Here is a 12,229-nt window from a genome sequence, read left to right on the forward strand (position 1 = left end):
CACGTTCACGTGACATGATTTTTGATGCGCCAAACAAATGGGTACACGTACGCGTGACTCGTTTCAAGATAATTTTCTTAATTAAAAAGCGGTAAAAGGTAAAAGCACATAGGTTCTAAAATGAGTAATTAGACAATTCTAATAAGCCAAGTATGATCAAAGCGACCGTGCTAGAACCACGGAACTTGGGAGTGCCTAACACCTTCTCCCGGGTTAACAGAATTCCTTACCCAAATTTCTGTGTTCGCAGACTGTATAACAGAGTCAAACTTCCTCGATTCTGGATTTTAAACCGGTGACTTAGGACACCATAAATTATCCCAAGTGGCGACTCTGAATTTTAAATAAATAATCCCGTTTCGATTGTCCTTTAATTGGAAAAACTCCCTTATATTTATACCCTTTACGGGGTGTGGTAAAAAGGAGGTGTGACAAGTAATAACAATAAATGAAGACTGAGCGATAAGAAATTATGTAAAAACACAACAACATGCTATAAAGAGGCAGTGTAAATGCAATAAAACCGTGAAATCTTATAAAAAAACACCTTAGTTTAGTATAAGCTTCTTTAAAACACCTTTTTAATAGTTAAACAAGTAAATAAAAAGCAGCTAGAAAAGATAAACCCATAAAATCCGCCCCTCGGGCACAATGTAAACAGAATCAGCCCCTCAAGCAATAACATGGAACAACACCAGCTCCTCAGGCTATATCACATATCACACTGGGTACCTGTGCTCACTAGGGGTATACAGACTTCGGGAGGGGCCCCTAACAATCCAAGCGCAATATCAAGCTATCTCGTGGCATAATTAAATAGGCTCTCAGCCTCATATCAAGCCATCTTGTGGCGCACAACTCAGGCCCTCGGCCTCATAATCATAATCAGTACAACACTGCTATGGCATGGAGCCCGATCCCATAATAATCCTCACAACACAGGCCCTCGGCCCTACTTAGTCAGAAATCTCTAAAAGCCACTCGGGCATAGTAAAATATGATGCTCAGCCAAAATATCATTTAAAGTATTAAAACAGAGTAAACATGACTGAGTTATGAAAACAATATAATATAGCATGACTGAGTACAGATATAAAATCAAAACGGTGAGGAAATAGTAGTAAAAATCCCCTAAGGGTCCAAATAGTTGGCACGAGTCCCAAATATGGCATTCAGCCCAAAACATGATGATGATAACAAATAATTTTTAATCAAATACGCAGTAAAACAGTAATTCGGGATGGACTAAGTCACAATCCCCAACGGTGCATGATCCCGCACTTTCCATCTAGCATGTGCGTCACCTCTATATAGCACAACGATATGTGATCCGGGGTTTTATACCCTCAGGACAATATTTACAATCATTACTCACCTCAATCCGGTCCAAACTCTAGCTCACGATGTCTTTGCCCCTCAAATCGACCTCAACCCGTGTCGAATTTATCCAAAATCAGAATCACAACGTCAAAATATGCTAAGGGAATGAAGCCCATGCAAAAATAATCAAATTACAACATAAATCTTGAAATTAACCAAAACCCGACCCCCGGGACCGCATCTCGGAATCCGATAAAATTTTCATCAGTACGCTCCTTATCCTCCGACGAGTTCATTCATATAAAAAGTACCAAAATCCGACCACAAATGGCCCTTCAAATCTCCAAGTCAAGGTCTCCAATACCAAGCCCTAATCCCCAATTTTAACCCTTAATTTCCATAAATCTTAGGCCAAATCAGTGAAATATTGCCATAAGATCGATTATTAGGTTCAAAAATCTTACCTCCAAGTGTTATCCCTTGAATCCCTCTTCAAAATAGCTCCCTCAAGCTCAAACCCGAATGAAAAATGGTGAAGAATAGCTCAAAGTCGCGAAGCAAACCTTTTATACTTTCTGACCCAGGCTTTTCGCACCTGAAGTCCTTTTCTTGCTTCTATGGTCACACTTCTACGACCTCATCTACCGCATCTGGGGTTTTCACTTAAATGCCAATTTCCTCAGCTGCGTTCAAAATCTCGCACCTGCGCTACCGTAGGTGCGTCCCCTTCACCGCTTCTGCGGTCCCTGGTGACCTTCTTATTGGCCGCATCTACAACTGCCTTCTGCTCCTATGGGCATCGCACCTGCGGACTCCCAATCGCAGGTGCAGTTATGACAGCAACAAAATGCTTCAGTTGTCCCAACTTAACTTCAAACTTTCTGCCAACCATCCGAAATCACACCGAGACCCCCGAGACGTCAACCAAACACACAAACCAGTCATATACCACTACCCAAACTTATACAAAACTTCAAAACACTTCAAACAACATCGAATCAACCAAATTACATCGAATTCAAGCCTAAGGTTCCAAAATTATCCGAATTATGTTTTTGATCAAAAAGTCTATCAAACCACGTTCTAATGACCTAAATATTTGCACACACATCCCAAATGACACAACGGAACCATTGCAACTTCCAAAATTCCATTCTAACCCCTATATCAAAATCTCACCTATCAACCGGAAAACGTCGAAATTCCGATTTCACCAATTCAAGCCTAAATCTACTACGGACCTCCAAAACATGTTCCGATCACACTCCTAAGTCCCAAATCATCTTCCGAAGCTATCTGAACCATCAAAATTTACATCCGAGCCCTTTTTCACACAAGTCAACATCCGGTTGGCCTTTCCAACTTAAGCTTACTCAAAAGAGACTAAGTGTCTCAAACCTTACCAAAAACCTCTCCGAACCCGAGCCAACCAACCCGATAACACAAAATACAGCTGAACAAGGCAATAAGTAGCAAAAATGGGGGAAACAGAGCAATAACTCATGAAATGAACGGCCGAGTCATTACAAATTTGGACTAAAAGAGGCCCAATTTGGACAATTAGAAGCCCAAAATCGGGCAGCCCACATCCCCTGACCCGCCACTTAACCCGCTGACCCGCCCCATTTTTAGCTTTAGATCTGAGTCGTCCAACCCCTTTTAATCCCATGGACAATATTCAATCCCCACACCCTAAATAAAATCTTATTTTTAACCAAACCCTAACCCTAAAGAAGCACACACCAAACGACACACTTCCTCCCCTCACACCATTTGCCGCCTCCGCCAGCCACTAAACCGCCAAAAAATTCCTTTTCCGGTGCCACATCAACTGGTCCCCTCCCTTCCTGGTCCCCACTTTTGGTATTTTTCCCATATCATCCTAAATCCTAACCAACTCAGATTCTTTCAAGCGCTCCCTCCCAACCCAATCAGAATCATCAAAAAAATCCCTCTCAAGCACGTGCTAGACAAAGGGGAGATGTAGGATTAATTCGAAATTGATCCTATCCTTCCATTTGTCTAGGATAAGCTAAGAGAGAGGGAAAATTCGTATTTTTGGGGGTTTTCTTGGAGAAGAAGAATAGAAGTTTCTAGGGCTCCTATAAATAGGGGGTTCTTGGGATTTTTCCAAGATGGCGGTCAGTCTTGAAAAAGGTTAGGGTTTGGAAGTGAGGTCTGGGATTTTTGCTTTTCTTCATCTCTTCTCTTGGATACTTCCAAAAAAAATTAGATTTCTCTTTTAGTCTTTTTTTGGTTTCCAGAACAGAAAAATCAAAAAAGTGGATCTCTATTTCTTCATTTTAATTTCGGATTCTTGTTTCAAATATGGAGTTCGACTGATCTGAGTTGCTGGTTGAGGTTGATTCATTCGAGTTCCGTCCATTTCGAACTTTGGCTTTAGCGTTTGGTTCATTTGCTTGTGTAATTGCTAAAAGTTTCAGTCAATCGAAGTCTAATTTTCTGGTTCATCGCTATTCTCTTTTTGCTCTTATTTCATGGTGACGTTTAAAGTATGATAAGATACGTGGTTAATACTCTTTGGGGGAGGTGTTTGAGAATTGAATTAAATGCATTAAACTAAAATAAATAAGGAAAGGTTCAGGATAACTTGAGCTTAGCTTTCTTCGATTTCGATATGAATGATTACAGTTTATGTATTTTTGTGGCTTTTACTAATGCGTTAATCAATGATGCATTCTCTCACGATTCTTGCTTATTATCCTCTAATTTTTTAGTACGAGTGACTTACATTGTTGTAGAATTAGAGTCGTGTTCAGATTGTTGAAATTGTCTGCCTATCTGTGCTTCGCTTTTTCTACTGTTGGATGACTAATCGTATACACTAGTGCATTGGCTGCAGTTTTATAAACTTGTCCAGTTTGTTTGTTGAGTTTGAACATTAAAACAAGTTATTGAAACCTTCTCTAGTGAATAATCATTGATTCACGAGTGAGAACTGCATTAATCTTTTGAATATTCTGGGGTCGTATCTGAGTTCGAACCTGCTTGTTATGTTTTCGACTAAGATCTGGTTGTTGTAAGAAACCTGAGTCCGTGATGTATTTCACTTGCGGTTTGGATTAGTGTTATGCCTTTTATGTGTGATAAAACCCATTGTTTTAAGACCATCTCATTTCCTTCTGTTCGATATTTGTTCGACGTTGCATCTCCAACCTTAAAAGCCACGCACCTGGTGCATGTTTGATCATTCTTGTTGGTCTAACCGAGGTTGAGCACTAAGTGAATTTTGGAGTTGTTCTTTGATGTTCTCTGTTTTTCGTCGCCTCTGTTGGTCCTGTTTTAATGTTCCAGAAACACATTATGATTCCCTGTTGAACTTTAATTGAGTTGAATATTGTTAAATGCAAGCTAACTAATAGTATTTGAATATTGCCTAGTGGCGTAGTGGCCATGAAGCCGTGTGTGAAGAGGATAGATGTTCCAGTTTATCTGTTGGTCTCAATCGACTCGTCATTCCTAGTTAATTTGTTGTGGTTATGAAGTGGGTATTTTAGCTCAAGCATCTGAATGTTAGCATGAATTCTAAGCTACCAGACTATCGGAAAAGTTTCTTTGCCATGGTTCATCTTAGTTCTGTAGCTTGTAATAGCTTTGTTTAATTCTATTATTAAAGCTCTGTTGGTGCTCATAGGTAATATTTGTATATGGTAAAACATTTAGCTTGAAAGTTAACTTTGTTCCTTGCGTGAATCTTGAGTTAGGACTGCCCTGCTACGTAGATGTCTCACCCGTGTGTTGGTTTCTCTCTTGGAAATTATGTTTTTGCTTTGAGGATGAAAGTTGAAATTTGTGCAGTAAGAGTACATTTAAGCTTATATGATGACTCCTCTCAATATGTTCATGGCTGAAAAAGGATATTTTGTGCTAAGGAATAGTTGTTTTTCATGAATTTAATTACTTTATAAGTAAAATAAATTTCTTGTAGAGGTTGGCATTAAAGGCCAATAGGAAGCATAAGCGAGGGTGGGGACAATTAACAGAAAGTCATGGATCTTATCATTTCTTGACCACTATTTTCTTAATTTTGTTTTATTTTATTTTCTATTTCGTCGAGTTTTTATATTTCTCTTTTCTTTTTTGTGCTTTCAATGTGGAGTACTATCATTGTATGTAGATATTTTGAATGGATAATGTGGATAATGAATTAGACCGTAGGAGTTGGGGGAAAGACTTGTCCCATTAGTGTTAACTTGCTTACATAATTAGGAGTTGGGCTTGGTCTAAATATATGAAAATGATAAGTTAGAAGAACATGACCCCGAGCTGCAGTTCTTTTTAATTTTTGTCTTATTCACTTATTCTCATTTTATTATTATTCGCTAGTAGCATGTTTAAGCCGACCGCACCCAGGTAGGCAATCTTTAGGATTCTTGTTTGATCCGAGGTGAGAGGTCGTCCCCGTAGACTTTGTATGTATTTTATTCGGGGTATTCCCCGTAGTGAATGTAATTGGAGGCCGTGACAAACCACGTGGAAGAAGTATAGTATATATTAGTATTTAGGAGTTTATTTTTCTCTTATATTTTCTTTTATTAGGTCGGGATGACCTTGAGCCTCTTTTGCTTTCTTTTTGTGCTTTTACCTCAGTTCGAATATTTAAAAGCCAACACGATCAAGTATGCAACCGTACTAGTAACGGGACTCGGGGAATGCCAAACACCTTCTCCCCGAGTCAAACGAACCCCCTTACCCGAATATCTGGTGCAGACTTAGTTTTGGAGTTCAAAGTATTTTAAAGAGAAAAAATTATTTTTAAAAAAACGGCGACCTGGCACACCGAAACCAATATCGGGTGGCGACTCTGAAAAACCCTTTTGAATACAATTCTTTGTCACTTTTCAAATTTGAAAACTCTTTTGAGCTTTACAAAATCCTTTTAATATTTTTAAGAGGGTTAGTGAGGTTTGTAAAAAAGGAGGTGTGACCGCTTTGTCGACTGTGCTGGGGAATTGCAGGTTCGAGCTGATACTATGATCTTGTTGGCTTTTTAGAATATTCGGTTGAGGTTTGTATGTTTATTATTATTATTTGCTTTATTTGATTTTTGTTTTGTTTTGTTTTATTGTTTGCTAGTTTTTTATATGTTTATAGTTTTTGCTTTATGTGTTTACTGCTTTATAACTGTCATCATATGCATTACCCGGTCAATTCTTTCTGCAACAAGTCTCGGAGTACGCGTCGCGTACACGAACTCTTTGTTGAGTCACCCTTATTTTAAGAGGGGGGCCGTTTGACGTATGGAGTGGGTGGAAAGTTTGAGCAGCCACCATCGACCATACGCTCCCCCAAATTGCCTTGTTAGTGAACCCCAAACTTAGGTCAGCCTTTAGGTCATTCTTATTTGCATCATGTCATTTAAACCTAGCAGGACTCGGTCCTAGGCACCGTGTCTCGTCGTAGGAGGCCTATCCAAATTATGTCAAAATGGTCCCATAGCCCAAAATGACATTCAATCATCCTATGTGCTAAATGTTGCATCTACAAGGGTAGAAAGGTCATTTGGCGGACCGATGATTTGGAAAGAAGGGTGAAAATGAAGCAAGTAGGGCCCAATTATATTTTTCTTTCACAACTTTTTCAAGAAAAGACCAAAAAAAATTGAAAATGAAAAATCCAAAAAGATTTTGCATTTTCCATCATTTTCCAACAAATCAAAAAAAAAAAAATCCAAAAAGATTTTACATTCTCCATCATCTTTCGAAAAGACAAAAAATATAGTTTTTCCAAATTAGTTGCATTTTTAAAGCTTTTTCTCATGTCCAATCTTCCCGAACTACGCGTACCCGATTCTCGTCTTTCGGGGCAGAATACGTAGGTAACCCACATAGGGTCCGGTCTTCCTAGTGAGTCTTAGGTTCTTGGCTTCGAGGGTCGTAGCCAAATCTTGCGTGTCTAACCACTTTGGCCACATCGGCCATTCTTGCAAAATGGGGTTAATTTTGCAAAAATGGTTCAATTACCCATGTCTTAGGATCTTGAGCCTACAACTTGGTGTCATATCACTTTAAGGTCCGTCCTTGTCGTGTTTGCATCCCTAGCTACATTTGGCCATATCGGTCGTTTTTGCAAAATGGGTCATTTTCGCAAAGTAATTTTTAAGGCCATGATTGTTGGTAGTTTGAAGTTGTGTAAGCCATAAATGGGGTATTCATGCATTAGAGGTCAACTTTGTCGAGTTTGCACTAATAGCCACCCTCGACCGCTTAGGCCATTTCGTAAAAATAGCCCAATTGTGTCTTGCATCTGTCAACTAGGATGTTTTGTGGTGTCACGTAGTGTCCCAAGTCGCTAACCATGTTCTCTTCATTTAGAGATGGACCCACTAATTCGATCCAAAGTGCTGATGGTAGTAAAGTTTCCTAGGAAATTGGTCAAATGGAGGAAAATATTTTCACTGTTAGATCAGCATGAGTTAATGGAGAAATTGGGCACCCTCACTTCCCTTCTTGACATCACACCTCGCCCAGACTTAGTGGAAGAGATACTGACCTATTGGGATTCGCAAAATTTGATTTTCAGATTTGGAGAGTGTGAGATGACTCCTACCTTGGCGGAAATGTCTGGTCTCACTTGTTTAAGGTATATAGGCAAAGACCTGATACTTCCCCAAGATCACTCTAGGACAAGATTCCTTAGCAACTTGGGCCTGAAAGACAACAAGAATTTAGGATGCCTCGAGCAGTCCTGGATATCCTTGGATTATTTGTTTGCTAGGTGTGGACCACAGGATAGTTTTGACGTCTTTTGGGATAAGTTATGCACAACCAAGGCAAAGTGGCAAAGACGCCGCCTCCAAGCTTTCAGCCTTGCTTTGTTGGGATTATTGGTGTTTCCTTTAGATGAGAGGCACATTAGAACCGTCTACAATCAGTGGTAATGGCATTATTTCATGAAAAGCAATGCAAAACCGTTACCGTTGTGCCAATGATCTTAGCAAAGTTGTATCAAGCCCTGAGTGAGGTTAGGGGAGTTGTCAGGTATTTTGAAGGAAGTAACTTTTTGCTGCAATTGTGGATGATGGAGCATTTACACACCGCTTCCTTACTTTGCCCTATCGACCGCGCCTTGAAAGATCAAGTGGTATGCATTGAGCGTAGGATGAAATCTCCTAAGTATACATACCCAGTAGGCGTCATATCTTGGATTGCGTTCCTTGGGTTGAGGACAAATGGGCATGTTTTGTGGGCTTACCTTTAGCTACCTTTAGATGAGATCTTGGTAGGATGTCACATGTAGCCTTTCTTGGTATTGAAATGACTTAAATGTGTCAGGTCGTACACTCCCATTAGGGTGATGCAACAGTTGGGCAGGAGACAAGAGGAGCCTCCAACTCTGAATCTTCGGAGGCACATCATGAATTTTAGCAAAAAGGCGGCTGACGAAATCAAGTACGTGCAATACTGGAACAATGCAAAAATGATAAAGAAAAATACATTAGTAGAGGACATTGGTAGGCCCGAGTGTACTCAGGAGTATTTGATCTGGTTGCAGTCCATCCCACCCGGGGTCAGCACCCTACTGCTTGCACAACTTAGGGGCCAGGCAGTTCAGACAGATGATTTTGAGGAGGCTTCGGATTAGGATCCCTGGGGTAAGCTTGAGTTGATAAAGTCTCAGTTAGCAGGATTGGCAGCAAACGTGGAGCAGTATGGTCATTATTTGTTTAGGGTCGGCCTTCAGGAGGCAGGGGCACATGCCAGGGTCTTTATTCCCAGCATCGGTGTTTCTTTACGAGGCATGTTACAGGGTTTGAGCATAACAGACAGCCCAGGACCATCCCAGTCGGGGGCATCACATCCAGGAGTTGCTTGAGGAGGATTTCTGTTATTATTCATATGTTTTGAGTCTGTTTATGTCGTCTTTTATTTTCTAGCCTTGTCTAGTAGTACTGAAGGTAGTATCAGAGTTTGTCGTATTGTAGTGTAGTCTGTTAGTCTTTCATTCTCGTACTTCCCATTTTGTAAACCGAAAAAATTTAAATGAAAAATCCAAAAAAAAAGATTTTTATTTTTAGTTTATTTTCCATCACTTTTTCAGAACTACGCTTGGTTTGATTCATGAGGGACATGATATATAGGCAACCTACATCGGGTTCGATCGAATCATTTTAAAAGAAAAGAAAAGAGTGATAAGCCAAAAAAAAGAGCGGGAAGAAAATGATAAGAGTTGCTAGAAAAGAAAGAGAAGAAAGGATTGAAATGAGCAAATTGGGATGATGCCATATGACCCGATGACCCTCAAAGCCATTTTAGAACCGCTAATTGTTGCTAGGTGTATTGCACGTAACGTGATATTATTATCCGATAAATGTCCTAACGTAACATGGTGGCTTTGTGTTGTTTTCCTTTGTTATCTTTATTCCAATTACAAGAAGGTGGTTAGTTTGTTGGCATCCTGGAAAGTCATCCATACAACACCAAGTCAAAGCACCAGATAGTCATGACTAGCAAAGAAACAGATACAGGAGTTGTAGACCCTCCGAGGGAGATTGAAGAATCAGAGTCAGAACTGAAAGAGGAGGTCCGAAGGTTGAAGCATCAGATGGAGGAAATGTATCAGGCCTAGATTAAGGGACACCCTCCACCTTCATTCCCTACCAACTATACAGAAAATCCCATTTCCATTCCATCACTCTCCCAATCCCAGATGCCCAATACCGTTGATCTTTCTCCACAACACACACCAGGATTCACCCCTTACCACTCCTACCCCGGCATTTCGGCCGAAAGTTTTTATGCTCCACCAGCTAAAACAACCTCATACCCTACTCCGACATATGCTCCAATTTTTGTACCCCCTCCACAAGCTACTCTCCACTGATCCTCTAGTGAGCCCGCATTCCAAGCTCCATATACCCAATACTATGCCCCAAAACCTACCTTCAAAGTCCTAGATCCTTATTCCTACACTCCTCACTTTGAGCCTCATGTTGAAACTAAGAAACCACCTAAGAACACCAAGCAAGAGGAGATATTTAGGAAGGTAAAGAGTCTGGAGCAATTATTGAAAAACATGCAAGGGATAGGGATCCAGGTGAGCGTGTCTTATAAAGACTTGTGCTTGTTTCCTGACGTCCAACTGCCTGCCAGGTTTAAGATGCCAAAGTTTGATTTATATGACGGGCATGGGGATCCCGTATCCCACTTGAGAGGTTATTGCAGTAAAATGAGAGGCGCTGGGGGAAAAGGCGAATTACTGATGGCGTACTTTAGCTAGAGTCTGAGTGGGGCGGCTCTAGAATGGTATACCCGCCAGGATGCCAACAGGTGGTACACATGAGACGATTTTGCTCAAGCCTTTGATCGGCACTTTCAGTACTACTTAGAAATTGTCCCAGATCACCTATCCTTGACTAAGATAGAGAAAAATCCTAGTGAGAGCTTCAAGGAGTATCGTTTCCGGTGGAGAGAACAGGCGGCACGAGTCGACCCTCCAATGAAGGAAGATGAAATGGTGGATTACTTTCTTCAAGCCTTGGAGCCTACTTACTTTGGTCATCTGATCTCGGTCATAGGTAAGTTTTTCAATGAAATGGTGAAGATGGGAGGAATGGTAGAGGAAGGGCTCAAATCAAGTAAGATCATGAGTTAATTTGCCATCAAAGCAACCACACAAGCGATCCAGAATGGCACCGGGGCATGTTAGGGAAAAAGAAGAAAGAAGATGTTGTTATGGTCATCTTCGGATGCATGGCCAAAGGGGTTTACCTCACCATTACACCCAGCCTTGACCCCAACCTCGAACCTACACCCAAGCTCCATATAATCAACCCCAGCACTATTTCCCACCACTAGACCCCCAGTACTCTGCCAGACCACCCTAATACTATGTTCATCATGCACAGTCATATGCTCAACCCCCTTCTTACCCGCAATGGCGTGCTCCACCTCCACAAAATACTTATCCACCCCCACAACCCTACCAAAACCTATTGGTCCAAATTTTCAACCAAGACCAAAGTATAGAAGACAAAGGCAACAACGGAAACAAACTTTCACCCCGCTTGGAGAGTCCTATGCTAGTCTGTTTCAAAGGTTAAGGCAGTTGGACATCTTGAGGCCGATTGAATCAAAGATACCAAATCCCCCTCTAAAGAACCTCGATTATTCCCTCAGATGCGACTATTGTTCTGATACTCCAGGGCATGACATAGAGAAGTGCTGGCACTTGAAAACGGCAATCCAGGAGCTCATTGATACAAACCAAATTGTAGTCCAAAGCCCAGACACGCCGAACATCAACCAAAACCCTTTGCCAGCTCATGCAGAAACGCATATGATTGAAATAGTTCATAAGGATAGGGAGCCCGGGAAGTCTTCAAAGTCCATCATGATAATTCGTGCTAGTGGAAGTAATTCGGTCAAGGCTCCAAACTCTACCAAAGCAACGCCCTTGACAGTTAAAGGAGTGAAAGAGAAACTGAGCTCACTTAATTTGAAGCCACCAGTGTTGTTCGTGAAAGGGACTTCAAAAGGTATTGGGACAAGTCAGGAAAATCCAAAAGAAGTAGTACCAGGGGTACCAAGTAAGCCTGTCATAGTTGTAAAAAGGGCTCATATTACCCCTATCGTCATTAAACCAGTGACCCAGCTGCTAGTGGTGGACACCAAGGCTGTTCCGTGGAATTACAAACAAGTGACGGTCACATACAAAGGAAAAGAGGTGGAGGAAGAAGTTAATGAAACTGGAGGATTGACTTGTTCTGGGAGATGCTTTATCCCAGAAGAGTTGAGGAAAGCCAAGCCGTTCAAAGATAGCCAGATTCTAGTGAAGAAGCCAGTCACCGAAGAAGAGGTGGAAGAATTCCTGAGAAAAATGAAGGCGCAGGACTATTCCATTGTGGAGCAGTTAAGGAAAACACCAGCTCAGATTTCTCTTTCATCTT

Source organism: Nicotiana tabacum, chromosome 5 (assembly GCF_000715075.1).
Source record: "Nicotiana tabacum cultivar K326 chromosome 5, ASM71507v2, whole genome shotgun sequence".
NCBI lineage: Eukaryota > Viridiplantae > Streptophyta > Magnoliopsida > Solanales > Solanaceae > Nicotiana > Nicotiana tabacum.